The sequence below is a fragment of the Mytilus californianus genome, unplaced genomic scaffold (genome assembly GCF_021869535.1).
Source record: "Mytilus californianus isolate M0D057914Y unplaced genomic scaffold, xbMytCali1.0.p SCAF_11, whole genome shotgun sequence".
In the NCBI taxonomy this organism is placed as follows: domain Eukaryota; kingdom Metazoa; phylum Mollusca; class Bivalvia; order Mytilida; family Mytilidae; genus Mytilus; species Mytilus californianus.
In genome coordinates, this window is record NW_026262593.1 from 33929509 (window position 1) to 33938724 (window position 9216).

Consider the following 9216-nt stretch of genomic DNA (forward strand, 5'->3'; position numbering starts at 1 on the left):
ATATTCCATATTAGGTTAGTAGGGAGGCGGGGCTTATTTCATACACGGTTAGTAGTGGTGTTACGTCCCTTTATAAAAACAAAAGGGTACTGAGAAAAAAAATCTTAAAGGTTTCAACAGACCAAGAAATTGATGATGAAGATTGAAATAAATTCATAAAACACATTTAAACCTAACAAGTTGTTATTGTTGGCATCTGTTTTTGTAGGATCAATGGAAGTAGTTTCTTAATGCTAACGGTATTGAAGACTTGCTCATTTTGATAGGTCACTAGTCTAAATTTCACACGTTAAGATAGTCGGTAAGATAAATTCGTTACATAGTGTGCTAGTAACGTAATACGGTATATATGGGGCCATATGGGGATTCGAGCTTCGCTCTCACCCCATATGGAATTTACTGACCCCATATATACCGTATTAGGTCACTAGCACACTATGTAACTAATATTATGTTCCTGTTATACTGAACCATATCCAAATGAATATGATTTCATCTTTCAGGCATAAACACATATAAATATTGGGAATGCGTAAGAAAAATAGGAAGACATCAGTGGAAGAAATACATTGTTCACACTATATGAAAATCAAAGGCTATATATATTAACTTTATTTCCTTCTGATTGAAGATTTTGCAAGTATTAACAATTTTGTACAATAATAAAGTATTTACATATTAATCGAGACATTAGAGTGATTGAATGATTTAAATGTCACATAATTAGAGTGATTGAATCAGTTGAATGTCACTTTTGAGTAAATGATAATATTTCATACACAAGAATTGCGGACAGCTCAGCTGGATGGCTTTATCAGCTACCACACAGAGAACCGTAATCATTGAAATTTTTTTAACGTTATTGTCTATGGGGAATTATGACCACTAGCTAAATAAACGAATACTATGTCTATTTTATAAATCTCATATAAAATTAATAAATTATAGAGATCTCACCATTTTTTTAGCTTTGAAATGGTGTAATAAAATCCACTTTATCTTGATATTTACTGGTGTCCCTATCATGTTGAACGTCGGGTTCTCTTTTGGTTGAGATATGTTAAATTACGAGGTATGCATATTTTATAAAAAATCATATTAAATTCATTTTTTATTGTAAATCAAATTAACAAATTATACAGTATTGGCAACTAATTTTCCTATCAAATGGTATAAGAATCGTCATTTTAAAATAATGTTTACTGTTGTCCCTAAGCATTTGAAAGTGAAACTTCATTATTTATGAATGCGATGTATATTCATTCAACTAAGATTGACCGTATTCAAAGACAAATTGGTCTTGTTATTTAGTTGAATTCTCATTTTTATGATGTGAACTTCTTTTCTAATTACATCCATCATTTTAAATATCTAGTTAGGTTTTAAACAATATATTAATTTCTATTATCCCAAAGAGTTCTTTAAACATCAAAATTTTAAAAGTAGTGTGGTTTTGTTGACATCTTGAAGAAAAATATGCAAAAAGTGTTGGTTTTTTTTCGTTTTTTTAAAGGCTCTGTCTAATTAATCTTATTTTGATTTGAGTAATTATATTATTACCAAATATTTGAATACACAATTGCATGATTGTATTATTGAAAAAAAATGTCTACGAAATCTGAAAAACTAAATTGAAATAGAAAAGATGACAACGTGCAATTTTTAATGTTATTCAAAACATACAAAATTTTATACAAGTTTTGTATAATGAAAAGGTATAGGGAATATTATTCTTATCATTATAAGAAATGATCAGAGAAGTAAATGCAAGTATTTTGAATGTATACAGTAAGATATCATAGCACCAAAATCATTGTTAGGATATGCTATCTTTATGTTCTCCTTCATACATTAATCTTATTGTTTAGTACAAGGATTTGTATAGTCCTATACAAATCCTTGTTTAGTATATTCATTAAATGTCGTTTAATAATTACAAATGACGAAAAATATCGAAGTCCTTTTTAAGAAAAGCTCCATAATTATCGACCTCAGCTAACATATAAACACGAATGTGTCAATATTTACATAGTATATTGTTTAAGCGTCCCATGGTGCCACTGCAAATCCTTTCCGGTGCGGTATCACTATTCAATACCATATATGTTACTATTTTATCTTATCATTGATGTATTATATTGAAAATATAGTAGTCCATGCAAAAGAGATTATTGAGAGACCCCCTTTTTTATTTTTTGCAGTTAATTTATAATTTGAAAATAGTCTTTTCACATCAACTTTTTTACCTTGTCTTAAGTGTTCAAACTCTTATCAATGCGATTTAACAATAATAATTTATGTATGTTGCCCTCTATTCTTATGTTTAAATGTTTAAGAGTATTCTACACATAAGAATATAGGGTAACACATAGAAACTAATTTTATAAAGTAAAACAAAATTGAGATACGGCTGAAAATATGAACGAATATTTTCAAATAAGATTAATTACAACAAAAAAATAATTATAAAATTAACTAGACAAAGTGATGCTCCGCACTTCACTCTGAAGTAACTGTATCATAACAAAGATAATGTAGAACTTTATCTGAGATTTAATTGTGTCTGAGAGAAACAAATGATGCCCCCGCAGATGCAAAGTGTTATTTTAAAATAACTTCAACTATCTCCCAAAAGAGCAAATATTAAACCCTGACCACATGCACACCTTCAATATATGTACAAACCACTAAACTTTAAGGAGAAAGTCTGCGGTTTTATTTACTGATATCTTTGTCTAATTAAGGGTAGTGAATTATGTAAGTTTTGTGTTCCTAGAGGACAGGAAAATATTACAATTTAATCCACAGGTGTTAATGAGTTTACGTGTTACCTAGATCAAATAAAATTCAGCATGGAGTATACATCTGGCTTATACAATGTCAATGTCGAATACATGTGACCTACCCATATCAAATAAAATCTAAAATTGACAGTAAAAAAATGCACATCTTGTCATATTTACGATATTGCCTTCTGTAGCTTTTATTTATATGTTTTATGAGATTTCAACCCTCCCTCTATATCTCTAGCCTATGTAGAATAAACAAAACACAGCAATACGCACAGTAAAACTCAGTTTAAAAGAAGTCCGAGTCCGATGTCAGAATAGATAACAAAAGTCTTTTAAGACACTAAGCAAAATGGCAATGATACATGATAAATTAACTAAAGGACTACTACAGCAATAACTGACATGCCAGCTCCACACTTCAATTAAACTGATTGAAAGATTATGTATTCGTCATATTCATAAATTGTCTATCCTTTTCCAGAATCACGTTGAAGAGTTAAATGCTATTTTTTTTATATAAAACATAATCTAGATAATACTCAAGCCTGCTTGAAAGCCTGCTTGATGTTGAAAGGATTTGTATATTGGATTTTCATCTAACCCAATTAAAAAGAAATTTACAAGGATAGATCAGTTTGCCTGCGGCTTTTATTGAACTTGTTAAAATCAGAAACACCGATGATAAATTATTTGGACTATCTTAAAGCTTCCGAAAAGGTCGTGTGTAGTATAAACAGGGTTGCAAATTTCATACAATAAGAAAATTTACTAGATTAAGAAAAAAAATTAAAAAAAATTTTGATCAAGAGATATATATATATTATAAATATAGGAAATATAATAACATGTAAACGTATCTCTTTTGAACCATCGTTAACAGAAAATATTCTTTCTACATCATAGGGCATGCACAACTTTTCTTTTTTTAATTATTTCTTTCCTATCGGCAATTTCTTCATCATTCATCTGTGTATAGTGTACGCGGGGTTTCTTTCTTAAATCCAACTGCGTTCGGAATTATCGTATAACTGCTAATATCATAAATTACCCTATAGGCATAACGTCAAAGTGACATCTATTGGCGGGGTGTTCGTTTAGGGGAGTTATCTATTCTTATCTACTGGTCACCAGACGATGAGATCAAGATGGGAACCAGAATAGAAAAGTAACACGAGTTATCTCGCCTTGAAATGTCCGTAATTCTTGTACATGCTGAAGGTACTAAGTTTAATAACTGTTATAAAAAACGCTGCACATTCGATGAACATGTGTAATACAAGTTTTTGAGAAATAAATACTGTTATCATGATCCAGGTCATATTCCGTATCACATGACAAAAGTGTTGCTGTGAAAGAGTTAGATTGTCTAGATAAACACTGAACACAATCGGATTAATACTTATTAAGTCCTCCCAAAGCTTCAGCGTTAAGTCTGATAGACGATCGCACATACACATGATATGTTCAATAATGTTATAGAAAAGCTGTCCACATTTATCACATAAGAGAGGAGACTCCTCTGTTCGGATGACGGAACATAGGTCAACAATATATTTAGCTCCTTCTATGAAATTAGAATTAGTTTTAGCAATAACCCAAACTCTGTGTGGTACAATGTGTTTGTGAATTGTACGGAAAATTTCAAAGTCACTGTCAACTGATATTCTTTGTTGCCATCTGTTATTTTCAAAATTTGCTATGGAAGCGGAAATGTATCTGTTCCATACAGCCTTACTTGGGAAGCTGCCTGACTTCGTGAAATTTTCAACAAAGTTTATTAAATCATATTTCACGGCTATTCTGATTAAATCTGGTACAAAACCATCTTGCTTTTTAGCACATTTGTTTCTAAATTCTAAAAGTCGTAGTAATAGTATACGTTTTGGTAGCAAGTTATTGTCCATCCTACACCATCTTCCAAAAAATTGTAACTTACACTTGTCAATATAGCACTCCACAGGAAGCCAACCAAGTAGGCTTGTGCACTTGTCGGATCGTGTTCGTGCAGGAAGTCCTTGAATAATTTTACATATATATTTGTGAGAACGTTCTAACATTGTTAATTCAGTATTTGATAGACATGATAGACCATACCAAAGCTCACAAGCAAACAATGCCTTTGGATAACACATCTGAAATACTATTTTGGAGCACGTTAATGGATTAAGGAAAGATGGGTGTATTCCGGATTTCATTACGGATAATGCAGTTGCACGCAAAATTCGACATGCATTTAAAGTTCTAGACATACTCTTAAATTCAGCATTTAATATAATTCCAGCATGCTTGGTTGAGGTTACTACTGGAATGTCCGCTCCGTAAAGTTTCAATTGCTGACTGATGGTAGCACATTTTGAAGAACAAAATTTCAGTACTTCGCTTTTTGCAGATGAGAATCTGAAGCCCCAATTTTCACTATAGGTTTGGCAAATGTCTATCAAATTTTTCATACCTTTTGAAGTTGTAGATATAAGGGCAATGTCGTCCGCTTGTACGGCACTACTTACACGAAGATTGAATAACATACTTCCATAAGGACTTTCGTCCAATTATCTAAGTAGATCATTAATGAACACTAAATAAAAAACAGCAGACAGTATCCCACCTTGTCTTACGCCTCTTTTGAGTTTAAACCATTTTGAACACTTTCCTTTAAATTGCACACAGCTTCGCATGTTCTGTATTAAACTGTATTATTCGGTGTCATTTGTATTAAACCTCGAACTCCATATATATACAACTTGACTAATAGTCCTTTGTGCCATAGAGTATCAAATGCTTTCATGCTGTCCAGAAGTGTGACGATAATGTTTCTATGACGCTCCAAATTATGGTGTACAAATTTAACTTCTTGCATGTTGAAACTCGCATGTGTACTAGCAGAGACATATATACGTATATATGTCTCTGGTACTAGATAATGCCTTCTGGTAGGCAACTTGTGATTAGTGTGGACAGTTGTGATTAAGCGATGGTAAACGAGTTGCCATTCGATTTTATTATTGATAGTAGGCCCCAAGTTAAAATCGGCTCTACACGTTTGGACGCTGGATTACTATATATATAACAATTGATTTTGCATGCGCATGCGCAATGCGAATATTGAAAGTACAATACAATAAAAGTTGCAGGAGTTTTGTTACAGCAAGTGTCCTTTAAGGGTATAAAATTGTATAGAAAATTAATTAACTCTATTTCTTGAATAACACACAGCATTACACTGGAACTATTTGAATATTAAATATTGGTGTTCTAGATGGATGTGTCCGGTGCCTACGCATGCCAATACGAATTTACTTTATAATTTGTGTTCCAGAAAATTGTATTTAATTAAAATTGACATTTGTGGCATTTTACATTAGAACACCGTCATTTGTATTAAATTAAGCCTTTAAACTGAATTAGTATATTCAATATTTATAATTTATCCGGTTGTGTCCGTGTGTCCGGCTACAAAATGCATGTCAACTAATTTTTGCACCGGAACCTTGACACTAATGCCATTTTCACTGAACTAGTACACATTTTTATTTAGGGGCCAGCTGAGGCCCACCTCCGGGTGCGGGATTTTCTCGCTCCATTGAAGACCCATTGGTGCATGGCCTTCGGCTGTTATCTGCTCTTTGGTCGGGTTGTTGTCTCTTTGACATATTCCCCATTTCCATTCTCAATTTTATATATTGATAGAAAAAATCTCAAAAAAAAATCTAAAAGTCTATAACTGAAATCATACTGGAAAGTTTTCAGTGGTCAACAGAGCTAAATCAATTGCCAAAATGCCATGCAAAAGAAAACGCCCTACACATGAAAGGACAGCCAAGAGATGAACAATCAAACTGATTTTAATATTGTAAATTTTTGTAATATATATATACAAGATTACTGTAATAAATATATATAAAGAAATATAGCTTTTATTTGTTTGTTAAAAATAAGGCAGTATCATCAGGAAGGCGAAATTGAACTACAGAATGACAAAACAGACCCTAAAATGACATATAAAATATATATATTGAACAAAATAATAATTCATCTGCCCAGAACCAAAAAAATACCTTAAATAATTACATTGAAATAGACATTGAATCATATGTATTTGATTCACCAAAACAATAATTAAGGCAGTGGCTATTTTGCCGGCTATGATTAAAATATCCTTATTCGAGCCAGTAAAAAAGCATATTTCTATAGAAATGGCTATTTTACCGGCATCAGCAATATAGTGAATTTGTTATTTTGCAGGTTCTTTGTAAAGAGTGATATTTAAATAAGAAAACCGCTAACAATATTTGAGAAACATGTTTATCTTTTAAAAACAGTTATCAGTCAAAGTATAAATGACTATTAAGAATTTATAACAAGAAAAAATAAATTAAAAATATTGAGCATCCATTTGTTGCGATGAAATCATATCTAAACATGAATTTGAAATTATTTCTAAAATCAGTCAGTGACAGTCTAATGCTACATGTATTCATAAGAGTAAAATCTCAGATTTTTTAACTGTGTGTTATAAAAAAAAATCTCATTGCATCATAAATTTGATAAATATAGATTCTACCACTGCATCGAGTGTGATACGATATTTATCCACTCGAGACAGTTAAATTTTCAAATTTAAAACGTGAGGCTCGCCGAGCATTTTAAATATTTAAAATTTAACTGTCGAGAGTCGATAAATATTGTATCACACGAGATTTGGTGGTGGAATCTGTTTCTCTAATGATTTTCAAACAATAAGCAGGCAAACTTATTCCTTCCTTTCGAATGATCTGCAAAAAGATGTGTTCTTTCTATGTGACGTCATCAGGCATGGTTACCTTTTTTCATGCCGTCACAATAGGAAATTTAGAGGAAAGCAAGAAAAATCGACGTCATAATCAGATTTAAACCAATGAAGAACTGAAATCAAACAAACCACATGTTGATTAAATTTTTTTTTATACAATGGGTGCAGAAAGGGATAAATTGACGAAGAATTTGAGAAAACATTATACAATATAACAAAGTCAATAAGATAGCTTCAAAAATCAAAAATGTTTAAATTAAACATGCTTTTGAAATAATAGCCAGTTATTTGAATTGCATATGTGTAATAGTTTTTAACTTGGCTTCCGCTTACCTAATGCCAGCAAAATAACATATTTTCTATTTTTACAGCGCCGGCAACAAATTCACTATATTGCTATTGCCGGTTAAATAGCCATTTCTATAGAAATAGGCTATTTTGCCGGCTTGAATTAAGATATTTTAATCAGAGCCGGCAAAATAGCCACTGCCAAACAATAACATAAATAAATAGACTTTCACAAAAGGTGTGTGTATTCTCCATTTAATTATTCTTTGAAATTGCGATAAAAAATCAACAAATTCAACAATTTTCTGCTTTAATTGACACACATTATTGTTTTTTTTCATAGTTTTAATTCACTTTTGGGGTGTTCGGCTGTGATTGCGGTGGTGTGCTGCCTCCCATTGTGAACTTTCCATTTCTTTCTAACAACATTCCAGTAGTGCCTGCAATTGGAGTATATATCTCCAAGTTGATACAATATTCCAGAGTTTCCATTTCCTATCATGATTTCCTTGATAGAGGGTTGCTGCTTAAAAAGGAAGATATCAAACCAAGAGTTCCAAGCGGTGAAGTAGAAATCATCCATTCGACATTTTACAGACGCCATCACGTGTTGGTTAACCGTTATTGAATGTCTGTTTCACAGATGACAACAGATATGTTCTAATTTTCGTAACCACAATCCCGTCCTCTTCTCCTCGAATGTGACCGTCTGAATTAGACTTAACACTGGGTTTGTACTTACATGAGCAACACGACAGGTGCCACATGTAGAGCAGGATCTGCTTACCCCTCCGGAGCACCTGAGATCATTCCCGGTTTTGAGTGGAGTTCGTGTTACTTAGTCTTTAATTTTCTATGTTGTGTTTTGTATACTGTTATTTTTCTTTTGGTCTTTTTTTTTTAATCGTCTTTGATATTCATAGATTTTGTATTCTTGAAGAAGGCAGTAATTTCATATGTTTGTGTTTGTTACATGATCACACTAATTATCCTGCTAACAGCCATATTGGACAGCTGATCAACACAAAGAAGATGCATTGTAACATCATTTGTTTTCAGCTGGCTGTTGTTACATTTTTTCTGAAAGAAAGAATTTCTACGTTTCACATCAGGTGAAATATAAATTTTCTAGATATCAGCACCTTACATTAGACAGCTGGCATAAAATTCTGGATGTATAATATTAAATTTCATGGTAATTAGTTCATGTTTGGCATTCATCAAATAGACTACCAGACTATCAGATTTGTTAAATCTCTGAAATAAAAGGTATTTTTTAAATGACCATAGGAAGCTTGAAGCCCTTACAACAGAGCTATTAGACTGAAGAAGTAGAAGACCTACTAT